At 40.6% G+C, this 17,280-nt stretch overlaps 1 pseudogene; it reads left to right on the top strand.

The window, feature by feature from the left end:
• The first annotated feature begins 5,293 nt into the window (after positions 1-5,293).
• The window catches only part of LOC149152493 (WAT1-related protein At2g39510-like), a 114,750-nt pseudogene continuing 102,763 nt past the window's right edge, over positions 5,294-17,280 (top strand).

The raw sequence follows: 17,280 nt of genomic DNA on the forward strand, positions 1-17,280 counted from the left end.
ATCTAGTGGACACATGACCAGACTTATGCTTTGCGGTGAACCAACTGAGTCAAGCTATGGTTCAACCTACCAAGCTGTTTTGGAAGGCAGCGAAGCATGTGCTGAGATAACTCAGAGGCACATCTCAGTATGGATTGTGGTACAGATGGACAAAGGGAGTGAAGCTTCAGGGCTTCACAAATGCGGATTGGGTAGGGAGTCCATCAGATCGGAAGAGCACTTCCGGAGGAATCGTCAACCTTGGTTCAACTGCAGTTTCCTGGTACAGCAGGAAACAGAGGTCAGTTGCACTTAGCTTAGCAGAGGCCGAATACATGGCTGCCAGTCAGGCAGCATGCGAGGCCATTTGGATGCGGAAGATTCTAGTGGGATTGTTTGGTCAGAGGATGGATCCAACCGTGATCTACTGAGATAATCAGAGTTGTATAAAACTCTCTGAGAATCCAGTTTCTCATGACAGGTCCAAGCACATTGATATCTGGTATCACCATATTCGAGACTGTGTGGTCAAGAGGATCATGTTGTTGTTGTATGTTTCGACCGAGGAACATGATGCAGATATTTTGACTAAGGCATTGTCAAAATGCAAGTTCGAGTTCCACAGAGACAGGATTGGGCTTACTGATAATCCCTTTGTTGTTGAGAGGGAGTGTTGAAAATAGCAACAAGAAATGCTAAAAATAGAAGTGCTAAAATTAGCACTGCTATAAATAGCATTTCGGGATACATTCCAATTTTAGTTAGTCCCTAAACTAAAATTATGAATTAAAATTCGAATTTGATCTTAGCAACTGTTTGTAAAATAATTAATTAATTCATCTTGAGTTAATTAGTTGTATAAATAAAACATGAAGTCTATGTGAAGACATGCAACAGTTTCTCCATTGATTGAGGAAGTTATCCCTTGATTAAAGGAGATCAGGATGAGTTGTACTTTGAGGGTATTTCCTCGCGTGGATCCAGACATTGTGAAAGTATGCTTTAAAGCCTGCGAAGGCCCTTAGCTGCTCGAATAAGGTGGGAGATAACCTTGGCCTTTGGTTTACAGCCATGCAGATGTCCATCTCCATGAAAACCCAAAAAACCTTGGATTTTGTACTTCTTGCCACATGTTTTGTCTACCACAGCGAAGGAAACTTCGGTGCCTCTAAGAGGGTCTCATTCAGCGGAGGGAACTGACTATCCTCTGGAAGCTTCCATGCCACCAAAACAATTAGCAATAAGAGCCAAGCATAGTGTAACAACTGGCTCTTCTCTTGCGCCTCGTGGCAGTTGGCCAAGCATTCATTACAGAGATATTGGGCCCAGTTATACTAGACCCTGTTCACTCACTACGTGACTAACGATATGACCGGCGCAGGCACTTCATCCATGTGACACTTCGATATTATCTTGCCTGTGAGGATCTCTATGGAAAACTGTACTGCCTGGTCTATTATGGAGTGGATAGATATCTGCGCTTTCCCTTTACCACCCCGTACTTGGTCTTTATGCAGTCTGCAAGCTATTTTTCTAGGGATTTTCCAACAAACTCTTTTGTTGGGTCTGCTCCTTTATAGGGAAGCTTAGTAATCTTGTGGATATATCCACGATGGGGATAGGCTCACCTAGCCGTAGACACCCATCATGCACTAAAGTCAACAACTAACGCATACACACCGTACTGATATTGGAGTGGTGAAAATGAGGTACGAAAAACATGTGGAAAAGCCCTACATCTAGCTGAACTTCGCGAACCCATTTCATTGGTTCCAACTTCGTGACCCCTATATCTTCATAGTATTTACGGGTCATATACTGATTTGGGCTAAATGTGGAAATTTCTCCTGGTCAGCGAGGTCCCAGTCTTCCATCTTTAATGTTGGTATGTGCACTAAGATCGTACCCTCAAATTGAACTTCAGCTGGGAGCAATGGTGTAGCAATTGAAAATTTGTTGGAATCAGGGTCTTTGGTAACCTTCTTCTGTCCTCTTCATGGAGGCACATATGCCGGAAGAATAACAATTGGTTCCGCATCCTTGACATCCAACTCCTCAATCCCTTGTTGGAGTTCCTCTTCATCTAGATCTAGGGGCACAAACAATTGCTTTTTCTTATCCATTTTTCCCTTCTGTCGCACCTCCTGCAGATGTTTTCCTGGTGAGTGGCGCACTGGTTCAGCGACTGACTTCTTTTTCTTTGCCTTAGAAGCAGACTGTTTAGGCCTAGGCGACCTTGGCACCGTAGGTGCTACTAGTGTAGCTTCTATGCCTGCAGCTTTCGGAGCTGGGGCCTAAGATACCGCGGCCTCAGAACTCATAGGCTCAGATCTCTTCTCCCCAAAAACTTGGCACAACATATCATAATGCTGAACTAGCCCAGGATGCTTGAATAAACTTCCCACTCTTCTCGGTAGGAAACAAAGTGTTTCTTTGTAGACCAACAGGGCATACTAGCTATTTTTGGATTCAAATCTGACCATTCCCTCCATAAATTTTTCATAAATGCTCCTTTGGTGACAGATTTTCAAAGATTTTCACCTTAATTACCACCTACCCGCTCCTCCTAACAGGATTTTCTCAGTGAAATCAGCTACAGTAGCGCCATCAACTATTTTTGGACTAGGTTGCGTGACACCCTCCTTCATGGTGTAAAATCCTGAGCGCATCTCTATCGGGTGTACCTTCATCAATCTTCGTGCAGCCTGCTCACTGCCTTGTCCTCCCAGTTGGGCAGTGTAGTTTATAGTCCTGCGCTCCCTTGCAACTGCCTGGAGCACTAATACTGTCATGCGGTCATATAGTCATTGCACATGGGTAGGATCCCCCATATATAGCTTCAACCAACTCCCATTCACTTTTCCTGGGAATGGTTCACCATTCAGCTTTGTGAGATGAAATGCGCCACTCTTTATAATTTCCTTGACAATATAGTGTCCTATAACCAATGCAACTGGAATTTACCCAGAAATTTGGTAAACTTTCTATTGTTATCACCAAAAAATTGATCATCTAGCCTAATTTACTAGATGGATCGAAGTACACCATGTAGAGCCAATTTTACCATAGTAAAATTGCTTTCACTGTGAGAAATTACTTAATAAACCACCTTTGTTAAGTAATTTATAGTTAAACCCATGAAGAATAATTAAATAAATCACTATTTATTTGATTTTCTTCTAGGAATAATTAATTAAGCCATTGTTTAATTATTATTCCTTGTCATATTTGACCCAATCATGAAAAATAAACAAATAAATAATTAATTGTCTTATTTTTCTCCAAGAATAATTAATTAATCACTAATTAATTATTATTCTTTGTCAAATTTGACTAAATCCTTTAGGAATAATTAAATAAATCCTTATTTATTATTCCTTAACTAATTCCTTGAGATGATAAATAAATCATTTATTTATTTATTATTTCTAAATAAAAGTTTAAATAATTTTTCCCTCCTAAACAAATATAATAAAATATTCTAGGTGGTTATTCCAAGGATGGGACTAATAATATTTTATTATTGCTCATTGTTCGAGGATAACTCAATATTTTGTTATAAATAAAAGGGTTTTCCATTAATTATGTACTTTTGATTATTTTCGTTGCTGCACTCACTGTTGTAACTCTGATTATTTTCATTGTCGCACACCATATTTTCACTGGGTTTACACATTATAGAGGAGAGAGACTATACACAAGTTGAAGATGTTTGAGGATAGCCAAGAGCCCATCCCATAATGGAGGACTAGTAACATTTATTTATTCCCTTCAAAGGTGTTATAATAAAACTATTCTTTGTATATCTGGTTTCCATTAGATGATTGGAGTTATTACTCTTTCTTTTTTCTATTTAACTATGATTGTGCATAGGTCCGGACTTTGGAAGATTTTTTTTTTTCTATCAGTTGTTGCAGATCTACAATGTTTAGAAGTCATTTATATTGTTGAGATTGTTTGTCATCCACAATCTTAAGTGGGTTCTTTTTATACATCTTTGAGAAGAAAACACTACAACAAAATTGGCAACTCCACTCGGTTTATACTTCAGATCCAGAAACCTGTGTGACCTTTAGTTTTCAACTTAGGGTTTATTTTTTTTCAATTCTCTTAATGTTTCCTAGTTTTTTAACCCTAGATCTGTTAAATTTCTGACTTTTGCAAGATTTTTGGCCATTTCCGCAGGTCACAAGAACCAATTGCGACAAAGGCGACACTTTTTTTCTGAGATTTGTTGACCGAGATCCATAGAGCAGAAATCACACTTTTTGGCCCAAAAAGTGTGATCTGGAGGTCATAACGCACTTATCAGCGCAAAAGTGCGATCCCTACAGAGAAACAGGTCAGTAACTGCGATTTCTGGGTTTTAAGGTTTTTCTCATATCTGTTTTTGGGTTTTGTAGAGAGTTGTCTGCTGGGTTGTCAGACCTCTATCTCATCATGCTTAGGCTTTGATCCACTCTAATTTACTCATCGAAGTCAAATTCAGCTTTCTTAGGGCTTCTAGTACGCTTCCACCTTTCTAGGAGGAGTTTAACTGAGTGAGTAGTTTGAGTTTCTGCAACGCTTTCAACCACATTTTCCAGATCTGTACCCTTTTGTTTTATATCTATTAAGATAGGTTGTTACCATCCATAGTTTCACATTTAAACTTGTTTGGTCATTTGCCTTAGGGTCCCATCAGTTTCCCTAGGTGTTTCACCCATCTCCCTATCTTTTGCAGCGATCTTCCTCTCTGGTTTTTTGCTTTTGCTGCACCAGTTTCCAGTAGTTTAGTGTCACTTGATCCTAGTCACACTGACATTTAGATCTCTTGACTGTTTTAGTGTATTTTCCATCAGTTTAGCCACCAACCAACACAGTGTTTGCAAACCTAGTTTGGGTGGGGTTTAGTTAATTATTTTGCTGTTCATTTTCTATTATTAATTTCATTTTATTTTCATCAATATTTTTTCTTTTTTACAAACACGATCTAGGCTTAATCAATTAATACACTTGCACACACAAACACACCTTAAGCGAAGGGTGCTTGGTTTAAACCGCCAAGCCAAGACTTAACATAATAAATTTATCTTCCCTCATTGAGACAAATGCATATTGTTGATCTCCCTTCACCATTTTCGTGTCGCATGTGTCCTACCACCATTGTGCCACCAAGGCATTTTTTGCGAAGACTATTAGGCATTCACCCCTAGTTTCTGCTTGGGAATATTACCCCTCCCATCAGGTTTGAGTTCAGAGCCCTTCGAGTCCCCATACCAACTCTTCTCCTGGATCTTCTGATTTCGAGCCTCCTTCACCACATATCGTCACCATGTCTGGACCCACAGCTGGTGCAGGAACTCAACCTGGTGTTGGATCTGGTTCTATCCCGGTGGTCACATCAAGTGGAACAGTCTCAGGAACCGTTCCGGTAGGCCCCATGCTACACTTTATGGCTGGGTTAAGTCTACTGGATTTTAACCAGTTGATATACAACCCGATACACCATGATGTTGGTTGGCCCTTTATACTGACTAAGCTTTCCTCAGACATCCCAAAGTTTGATGGTAATGCTGGAGAGGATCCTACCAACCATGTCTGATCCTTCCACATGTGGTGTTTGTCCAACTCCATAACCGATGACTCCATTCGCCTTTGGCTATTCCAACGCATGCTCACTAGATACGCTGCAAAATGGTATGTAGAACAACCCTCTGCATCTCATTCCATTTTCACGACGCTTGCTAAAGAATTCCTCTCATATTTCTAGTTACCTCTCTGGTACGACACTGGTACGGAGCTATTGACCACATTCTGTCAGTCCTCCATCATTCGCCTTTCTGACCATGTTCAAGAGTGGCATCGAAGGAGGAGCACATGTCGTGCCCCGCCTTTCGAAGACCATTTATATCTAGATTGGTTCCTTAGGATCCTTTTATCTCCCATCGAAAAAGATGTTACATCCCATTTTCCTCAGACCGAGGAAGAAGCTCTCCAAACCGCTCTGAGATATCATCTAATTTATGCATAATTTGGTTATGTCTATACCATCATTACATACCTCCCTCGTCCTGGAAGTGCCAGTGCACAGGGGGCATCTCACATCGCCAATGTATCATTGGATCTCTTTCACACTCTTCGACATATACTCAACAAAGTTATGGCTACCCGCATGGGGGCACCAGTTCCTCCAACACTTATTCCCCTCCTGCTAGCAACATGTTTCTAGGGCCCCAACTCGTCAACCAAATTGTTGCTCCTCCTTATGCATAGCCTAGCGCTCCAGCCTATAAAGCATTAGCGTCGTAGCCTCCCATGCATCCTCAGCCCCAAAAACCACTACCCCCTCAGTGTCAAGTGTTTGTGCAGCAGAGTGCGACCAATCCCCAAAATTTGAAGAAAAAGAATAAAGGGAAGGGTAACAGGGGTAGCCAGGGTAACCAAGGTAACCATCCTAGTGAACCCTAAGGGAACTAGCCTAACACCAACAACCAGCAACAGGGTGACCAACCCAAGCAGAACAAGGCTATTCGTATGAACAAGCCTTGTGCATGTTGTGGTGTACATGGCCATTATACACATGAGTGTCCTCTCTTACCCTAGATGCGCCAAATGTGGGAAGCTCAAGCAGCTTCTAGAGTTCAACAATTGCCTTAGCATCTTGAGCCATCTCAAACGGTAGTGCTCACAAATCCTTTCCCTCAGAAAGGATGTTTTGCTACTCAACCTTAGCCAGGTCAAGTAGCCCATCCCCTCCAACCTTCTGGTCCTGGTGACTATTAGATCCTTATGATGAACTCTGATGTGGTTAATCCCTCCAATATCAACCTGCAAACTCAGTCACGTCAATATGACAAACCCTGGACTTTGTCTGCAACTGAGTCCAAAACCAAAGTGTCTGCTAAGCCTCTTACAACACCAAATGGTCCTTTACGGATACCTCAACCTAAATTTTATGCCATTCCTAATATCCCAAAGGGACCATTACGTCGTAATGTGGCTTCTAACAAAGCTGCTCATACATATAGTATAGTAGACGACTTGGCACAATCACCTGCTACCATGTCGATGCTAGAAGTCCTCTAGTCATGCCCATCTCAAAAGAAAGCTCTACTAATTGCCTTGGGTGCAGTGGATCCTTCTGACGATCACTTGATTGTCTTCCCGATTGATACATCAGAGCATCCCCCATTGCCTTCATCTATTGCTTTCCATATACCAGTTAGAGTCCATAATGCCATCATCTCCTGATGCATTATTGACGAAGGTGCATCCACCTGTGTGATGTCTGCTGTTGTTTGGAAACAACTTAAGTCACTTGAGTTGTCCCCCTCCACCATCACTTTGCGTGCTTGGGATGGACACTCCTCCCAACCCCTTGGCATGTACCGCAACTGTCTAGTGACCCTTACAGGCAAGATTGTCCATGTCGACATTGAAGTCATTGATGCCCCTTTGGATTACAACATTCTCTTAGGTCGTAGTTACACATATTTCATGTCAGCTGTCGTGTCTGCGGTATTCCACAAGACGTGCTTCCCCTATGAAGGGAAGATTGTTACCATCGATCAATTGACTTAATATGAGCCAAAATCTGTTGGGGCTTGGTTTTGACCAATTTTGACACCTTTTTCTATACTTTCCCTCTCACATTTTGACTATCTTTAACCCCTACTATGCCTATCTCGATTATAATACTTGTGTTTTTTCCAAAAGGGTGTCGTAGGCTGAAGGTATGAAAATTAATATTAAAAAGTGCCTTTTACCTTAACTTTGAGTATTCGTTAACTGGTTGTTCGTTATTTTATTACCATGCTAACTAATCTCGAGTTCCTGTGTAGATTTGCTTTGATTCAGAACTAGGTGCATAATTCCTGCAAAACAGCTGTGTGATCTTATTTCCTACAGATACTTCGGATTTCCTACAGTTGTGGATTTCCGGTAACAACGTGGATTTCCTGCAGCAACATCGGTGGTTAGCCATATTCCATGGATATCTAAGTCCAATGGGAACATGGGTTTTGCGGGGAATATATCACATATGGCTTCTATCCTATTTGCCTCCTCAGATATGCCAACAACAACACCCAAATTCAGAGGTCTTCTCTTGTTGGTCGTTTGGAGAAATAGCTACAACCATGTAACGAGTTTCGTCTAATCCATGCTTTTAGTCATGGATTAGATCTAGTATGGTTAAAAATGATATATTGTAATAGATCTGTTAGCCTAAGGCTTAGATTAACAGTCTCCTTTATTTTGAGCCATATATGGGCTTTGTCAACGTATAAATTCTGTCCTAGTTTCGATGATAGGGGTCTGTTAGAGTCTTGGGTTGGTTTCAACACTAACTTTGTATCAGATTGTACTCAATTGTATTTTCAGATTAATATAAAGATATATGTTCTATCCATTGCAGTGAGCAAGCTCCTCTAATTTGAAGGGGTTGTGAGTAAGGGAGGGCCACCTTTGCTCACAACTCCCATAGTTTAGTTTTCATGCATTTTATTTATGTTATGTAGTAATAATTTATTTTTACAGCTAATGTACTCTTTCTAATATATTAGCAGCACTGGATGAAATGAATTAGTTTATGTTTATTTGTGGGATTCAAGTAATGAAGATTTGATGTCTCATGTTGATTGAATTTCTTAATTTGTTGTAAGTGATTTTTATATCTTTTCCTAATCATCATAAGCAATCTTAAGAGCTATAGAGGTTAGTTTGATCCACTCTATAGTCTTTGCTGCTAAGTGATTAATGCAGGAAAGAGTCATTGGTTTTGTATGATTGGTTAATTAGATTAACCACCACTTATAGTATTAGGCCTGCATATAATTTGCATGCATCTCACAAGCTTACCTGCCCGAGTTGATGATTTATGTTTGATCAATTTCTGGGAGGTGCTAAAAGGATAATACTGAAGTGTTTTTATTACATGCATTGTTTGGAAATTTTAGGACTGGGGGAGTCGAAGTGGTAAGAGGAAGGACAAAGCCCACGCATCGGAGGAGGTCAAAAATTTGCCAAAGCCGTGTCCTGATTGTTTGGTAAGTAGTTTCTTTCGAATTTGTTTTCATAGTAGATGATTGGGTCCAACATCTACAAATGTATTTGGTGGTGGTGTGAGCACCAATTCATTTACTAGTACACTGGCAAGGAAAAAGAAGTCTGCAACAAATAAGGCAACAAGAGAAAAAGAATTCGGTCAAGAGGTCTGTGGTCCTAAAAAGAGCCCAGAACATATTCCTGCTTATAATGTAGCAACTTCTGTAGGAAAATCTTCTATTTCTGCCCATTTTAAATCTCCTGTCACAAGGAAAACGACATCTTTTCTTAGTGGTTAGCCTGAAAATGAATTCCTTGGCAATCTTGTTCGAGAATCAGAAATCCAAACCATCGATTCTGCAGGATCTGTAATCTACAAAGCCCCCACTTTCTTTTGGTCTAGAATGGCCCATGAAGAGGGGACTAGTCACACAGATGGATATGATGAGAAGGAAGAAGAACTGGTCACATTTGAATGCCCTATCAGGGAGGCTGGTGGAGCTACTCAGATGAAGAATATTCCTCCTTCAGTCTTTCCTAATTTTTGTGGGTTTCCCAGTGAAGATACAGATGCCTTTCTATTCGAATTCGATGTGTTATGCAAAAGCTATGACTATTCTTCCAATGCTCAGAAGCTGAAGTTGTTTCCTGCAACATTGAAGGATGTGTCTCTTAAGTGGTTCATGGGGTTGACTTCAAACTCCATTACAACTTGGGAGGAAATGAAAAAGGTATTCTTGAGAAAGTATCAAGATTATTGCAAGACTAGAGACCTCAGAGAAAAAATATGTGGCATGACTTAGAAGGAGGGTGAGAGCCTTGATGACTTGGTGGAGAGATTTCAGTACAATTTGTAGAGGTCTAAAATGAATCAACTGAGCAAGGATACTAACAGAAATTTTTTTGCTTAGAGCGATCAGACCAGAATATCTGGAGATTTTGAATCTGATGGGAGGAGGTGACATATCAAAGTTGGGCCATGATGAAGTATTTGAGATATGTCGTCGATACTCAAGAGGAAATTCGAAAGTTGGAGGAGGAGCAAGAGATACTGCTTCCAGGCTTGTCAAGTCAGTTGTTTGAGCTGGAGTAACCAGAGATGAAATGGGTAATTTATTTGAAAATTTTAAGACTAATATTCTTAGCACATTATCTTCTCAATTGGATGTTTTGCAGGTTAAGAAGAAACAAGAAAAACAAGAGGAACTAGAAAAAGCCCTGGCCGTGTTCTGTTCGAAATGCAAGAAGCATGCCTTGAGGGAATGTCCTGCAGATAGCATAGAGATATGCCAAATCTGTGAAGCAGAACACTCTACTGATCAATGCCCGTCACTTCCTGAAATCAAAGCAGCATATCTAGTTGATCAAGGAGCTGTCAACGCACTTTATGCAATGGCACCTCAAAGACCATGGAAACCATGTGCTATAGGTATGGCTCAGTCACATTTTCAAGTTCCTTATAATCAAAATCAGATGTGGAATATTCCAATGCCCTGGTAGACCTGGCCTCCACAATAGCCTTGGCAGGGGAACTTTTCTTACCCTACCACTCAGAATTTTCCTTCTCAAAACTTTTATCCTCTACAGCCTACACAACAACAAATGATTCAACCTCAACAACAACAACTTCAGTTGCCTGCCCCAGCAAATAAACCTCGTCCTACACAAATTCCTGCCCAGTCTAACCCCAATAATAAAACCATCCAATCCACTCAAAACATCGGATTGGTCACCTATCCCACTTTTCCTACCTACTGTATTGCACCACAGTCGTTGAAGGAAATTTCTGTTCTTGCTTTATAGGAATTTCCTGTGTCATTGCAGGAAATCTAGTTGAGGTTAGAAAAAGTGGTGAATCAACCCAGAAGAATTGAAGAGATTGTGGAGGAAGAATTTCTAGAAATTCCTGAAGTTGAAATCACACCTGAACCACTAGAAAAACCTACTTCAAGGCCGCAAGAACCTTCCTCATCCCATACAATCTAGTCTCCTTTTCCAAAGAGGTTGGAAATGAGACTAAAGCAGCCCGAGTTTGCTCTTATGTCTGAATTGAGAAATGTATGCATTAAGATCCCTTTGCTGCAAGCAATAAAAGATATACCAATCTATGCTAAAACAATAAGGGATCTATGTACCAAGAGACCAAGAAGACAAAAGAAAGAACTCTCTACAATTCAAGTAGGTGGAAATCTTGCAAGTTTAATGTCTACGAGATTTGTTACTGAAAAATATGCAAACTCTAGAATCCCTGTGGTTACCACCTTTATCAATGGACAACCTATAAAAAATATTTTAATTGATTTAGGTGAAGCCATTAATGTGATGACTATGGAGACCTTATCTAGAATAGGAACCTTTGACTTATTTCCTACTCCTACCATGCTAGAATTAGTAGACAGGTCTAAGGTAAAGCCAAAGGGGGTATTAGAAGACATTGTCATCTCATTAGATTCCTGGAAGTACCCTGCAGATTTTTATGTTCTTAAACCCAAAAATAACTTAGGAGGGCATCCTTTGATCTTGGGGAGACCGTGGTTAGCCACGACAGATGCTTCTATAGGGTGTAGGTCTGGAAATATGACCATCACTCATGGGACTAAAACAAAGCACATTTTTGTGTATCCCCCCACTCAACCTCTCTTAAGATCAGAAAATACACATTGGGTTGTAGAAGAAGAGCATGATTCAGAATGTGACCAACCAGTTTTGACAATTTCCCAAGCCATGAGCCTTAAAGAAAATTCAGAAGAAAATTTGATAAATTGTTGTATTTCCAATCCCGATTTTCTACAACAAGAAGGAAGGCAGTCTAGTCATAATTTAGATCTCATTACTAATTTGAATAATTTTCAAGAGTACAATAACCAAATTACATTCAGCCTTATTATCTACATTTCCTACATATTTGTTTCACAACATTTTGTCACTATCCCTGTACTCCTCGTTCCTTGATCCTGGAGGACCTCTACAGTGAACCCAACATGCTTTGCCTTCATGGAGAAACTCCCATTATGTCCCTCTTCATGAGAAAATCATTTCCCTTTTGCACCATTTCCCCTGAAACTTCTGTTTTGCCCAATTTACAAGACCAATTCTAATGGCCTTTGTCTCTCCTGCGTCGATGTGCAGAGATTAGCACTATTCCCTGTACCAGTCAGTGTGACTAAGCTATGTTCCAGTTGCATCGGTCCTGTTATGGATTTTTTTTTAAATTATAGCTGAAGCTTCCATCTCTAGAAGCTCCGTAACAGAAGTCTGGTAAATGGTTTGGCCGGATGGGGTCGAGGATGAAATTTTGGGCTCCTTTCCCCTATAATGATGGAACTACCTCAAGGGATAAGTCCTTCTCCCATGAGAAGAGGATCCATCTCCCATCCATCTTTCCTATATTAACCTCCCTTCTTCCCAAGCAATAGCTAGTTGGAGTGTTGGCTGAGTGTGAGTATACTATTTTGATTTGACAAGCAAGCTGTTACTAGTTGTATCCATCTAGTTGTGTGAGGGAGAAGTGTGATTGGTTTGGAGTGAAACCTAAAGGGAAGAGTCTTTAAACTATTGTTGTTTGAAGCCATCATGAAGTGCTAGAAGAAGTGTGTGGGAACCTGGTCTTGTCAAAGGAAGGCTGCGATGTCAAGATGAATTATTGTAATCTCTCTTTGATATTAATATATGCAACTATCGATCGATTTCCTACATGTTTTGTAACATTACATATTCATGTCTTGATGCTTCTTGACTCACTAAGTAGGTTGAACTACAATTTGTTTATTATTATGTTTGTGTGCTATTGTTTTTTACTTGTTTCAAGAGATTGAAGAAGGAAGCGAGAGATTGTTGCAGCAAGCAAGCGAGGACATCATCTAGTAGGATAAGTGACCAAGAGGTAGGCCCTCTTGATTGATTCTAACCTAAGGAAATCTTCCATAGAATGTATCTGTTGTGGCTAGACCCATTATTGGCTTAGACGAATTCATTTGTGTTTGCACTTATAATTTTACTTCACCACAAATTGGCAACTCCACTGGGGAGATCCCAACTTTTTGTTTGTTTTGGATTTCATGATTTCATGAGAACTTTGCTAGTTTTGCGTTTTCCCTTTTGTTTTGTTGCTTTTCTCCTGTTTACTGGCTTAAGTCTAAAAATCATAGTAGCAGATCTAGTCCCTGTTTTCAATTTTTTATTTATTTTTTCTTAGTTTCCTTGGACAACGTGTTTAATCGGCCGACAGTCGCGCTGATTAGTGTGAATTGCAGAGGAACAGTTGCGCTGACCCGCCTCTGGTGCTTGTTGTCAGTTAGGCAGTCACGCTGATTCCTGTAAGTGAAGATTAGGGCTAGACCCCAATCTTGGCCAGTGTGTTCTGCTCTTCTGTTTTTCACCCTATGAGCCTTTTCACTGTTTTTCCCTGATTAGAAAGCTACTTTTCATTTGGTTTTGCTTGCTTGTAGGCTTGTCATCTTGTTGTTTGATTGATCAAGTCATTGAATGGCTAGCGACACTAGGATATCTAGTTAGTCGTCCATTCAGCAGCTTATGGAATCATCGAGTCTAGTTGTGGGTGTGTTTGCTCCTTGCATTTGGTTTTGGTCCCTCTTACGACTTTGACCTCTTTTCGCACAAGTTTGAAAAAGTTTTGTTTACTAGTTTGAACGTCTTTTTTCTGCATAGATTACATTGTTGGTCTTGTGTTTGGCAAATTCGGTGCTTCGACAATCTGAATGAAATTCTCTTTTCATGTTTTCATTTGCTTGAAGAGCTCATAGCCTCGAAAATTTTCTCATTGAAAGATTGTATGTGAAAGTTTGTCTCGTTGTTTCATTAGAAAATATGAAATTTTAGCTTGTCATTTCATTATGATTCACATTTCTTAGAAACTAGAATTGCATCAGCATTTGAAAAGGAAGAGAAATTTTTTCATTTTGAAAGGACTAATAGATAAGTGCTTGTCAGTAAATTAGGAATTGGAATGCATTTTTCATTAATGTATTCAAAAAGTGAAGTAGTGAAAAAGCATTTCGTTTTCAGTTGCTTGATTGTTTGCATTTGATTGAGTAGTTTCTACCCTCTCTAGTGTAGGCATTTCATCAAATTGAAAGGGTCTTATCCCATTTAGTTGCATTTTAGGTTTTTCAAGTAGCATCACTAAGACCTGAAAACTGAAACTTAACTCAAGATCAACTTAATTCAATTTACCTAAGGCACATTTGACATTAACGATCACATCTAGAAGGTCTAGGCTAGAGACGTGTTCCAGTGTCTGTAAACCTAGCAACTATCGTTAGCTTAGGCATTAGATTATGCTAGCACGGATTTGTGCTCCCCGTACGATCGCATATATAACGGGAGACCCTGCTAGGATACAATCCTTTTATCCTTAGGAAGCCAAGCCAGCCACCTTGCAAACGCGATACACCGAACACAACATTCGGGGAGATTGCGTCCTCGTACTTCTTGGTTCGCCAGGAGGTATTCTGTAGTTCACGGTTGCTTGGTAATCTTGTTTACCTAGATCATCCAGAGTAGTCATTTGATATTTTTGACTCATTAAACTTAAAAGATCATCCAAGCACTTGTCCTTTCGAGCTCGTTTCCAATCGAAAATGATAGAGTCATATTTGTTTCTTTCTCGACTCTTTAAAAATGAAAGAACATAAGTATTTTATGCATCTTAAATAATTGATTGCCCACGATCCAAAACATCCTGTTAGATTTTTGACCAAATTGTGAGTTCCCTTAAAAGGAAATTTTAAAGCCTTGAAGTTATTTATTATGTTGGCTAAGACAAGGTCATCGTGGTTGAACAATCTGGTTCACCCATTTCCTCTTCCTCTCCTCCGTCTGAAAGATTGTTTAAGTAGCCACTTCTTGAGTTATTAGAGCCATTTGAGGACCAAAATGTTGAACTTGCAATTGTTTTGAGTGTTCAACCATTATCATCTTGTCCTCCACCTACTTTCGATTCAAGATCATCTGCTGGTCTTGATCCGGAATCTCCGGATAATCCTGTTCGAACTCCAAAGAACTTGCTGACCATTGACGGTCAGCTTGGACTGGTTATCTATCCTCCAAACCCTCTATTTGAAGCTATTGAGATATTACCACAACACCCTTACAGTATGTACAATCAACCAGGTGTTCCTTTGGAACTATCCCCTAGTACACGTTTGGTCGTTCGTCATCGTTTGTTTCCAGACATGGAACCTAAGGGTGATGCTCCAGTCACTTCTCCGGATGAGTCCAAAGTCTTGACTCCACATACTATGGAGGGGGAAGAATTACAGTTACAGTTCCATCACAAGGGTTTCCCTTATTTAAAAGGTATTCCCACCAGCTTGCCACCTGGCTATGTGTCTTTAGGGCACTTAGTTTCGGGCACACCGAGTGCCTCATCACTCTACCATAACTTTGTTTTTCCATCAGGTGTCAGACCTACGTCAAGTCCACCGTTCTGAACACTCTTGTACCATCAATCCCAGTTACGCGTCAATCAAAACCAGTAGATTCAAAGATCGTCTCTTCTAGTTATTTTGTCCCGTTAGTCAGTGGCCAGATTGTGCCACTACCTGGGGGGCATAATCTGAATGTCTCTATGGTGTCAGGTGCCACTAATGTGAGTGGCTCACAAGATCACATCCTTGGTATAAACCACCCCTCTTCTGGTATTATTTACAACCCTGCTGACCCTACTGGATCAAGCAATGTCCAGTAACAACAGGTTTAGAATCCTGGTGGTCCATCTGGATCGAAAAATGTTCAGTATTAACAACTTTATGGGGTTTAGTTCCAATACCAAAATCATTACATTCCATACGGTTCTCAAGGATTGGTTAATCAGCCTTACACCATCCCGTTTGGGCAGTACATCCAGCTTGGCTACGGCCAGATTTAGTTTGGTAATTTCTCGGGCACTGTTCAAGTACCCTTGCAACAACAAGGACAGATTTTGCAACAACCAAGGTTTACTGCAAGGGAAACCTTTGTTGCAACAAGGGTTTTCTGCACAATAGAAAGGGAAGATTATCCCGCAGCAAGGTCACCTGCAACAACAGCAAGGTCCGTCCTTCCAATAGTTGTAGCAAACCGCGCAGCAGCAGATGCAATATGTTCTGCATACCTCTCAACCCATACCCTCGCAGGGCCAACCTCTTGAAACCCAAGGACAAATTTTCAACTGCAAGGTTAGCAAAACAAACCTAGGCAGCAGTAACCCTCGTATACCTATAAGCAAGGGCAACCCTTGTAGGGACATGTTCAAGGTCAAGTCCTGCAATAGTAGGTGCAGAATCCTCTTGTACGAGGCCAACAGGTTTAGAATCCTATGAGCCAGGGGCACCAGGTACAAAACCCCTACATCCAAGGGCAACAAGCGTATCAACCTTATGCCCAAGGAATATAGGTCTAGAACCCTCTTGTTCAGGGACAACAAGCCCAACAACCTTATGTTCTAAGACAACAGGTCTCATACCCACAAGTCCAAGGTCAATAGGATCAATAGCCTTTTAATCCATACATTGCATATCAGCAACCTATGCATGGACAATTTCAAGGTATTCCTGGTCCGAATCCTCCCTTTGGTCAAGGTAACCCGCAATGTGGGCATCTTAGGATGCCATATGGCCAAAATCTCCCACTATGGGGTCAAAATCCTTACCAGTGGGGATGGGCTCCTCCTTATGGGCCCACTTATCAGCCTCCCATGCCTTTTAACACTCAATTACCTTTCTTGGCTACACTTGAGTTGTCGGATGTATCACGTCTCACGAATGATCTGATTCTTCATTCGTCGTACTAGCCTCTAGTGCCATTTAAGATACCAAGTGATTGCCCTAAGTTTGATGGGAAACCTAAAGAAGATCCTCAGGCCCATGTGATGACATATCACCTATGGTGCTCATCAAACTCATACGTGGACGATTCCATTTATCTTCATATTTTCCAATGAACCCTTACGGATGCCGTAGAAAAATGGTACATCGAGCTACCTCGAAGTACTTTTCATGACTCCAATTCATTAGCCATGGCCTTTCTCACGCATTTTCAATTGCCGGTTCGTTATGAAATGGGAACCTATCTGCTCACATCTCTCAAGCAAGACACTGTGACACACATCTCTAATCATATCCATGAATGGAGACGTAGACGTCGACTGATCAAGTTCAAAATAGCTAATTAGTTGCTCACCAAATGGTTTACCAAATCATTCGTAGCCCCAATTTCTCGTGATATAGCCATGGGTGGATGCGTCACTGAAGAGAAAGCCATTGCTCATGCCCA

The sequence above is a fragment of the Pinus tabuliformis genome, chromosome 9 (assembly GCF_031772625.1).
Source record: "Pinus tabuliformis cultivar Carrire ecotype Pingquan chromosome 9, CPIR1, whole genome shotgun sequence".
Taxonomy (NCBI): domain Eukaryota; kingdom Viridiplantae; phylum Streptophyta; class Pinopsida; order Pinales; family Pinaceae; genus Pinus; species Pinus tabuliformis.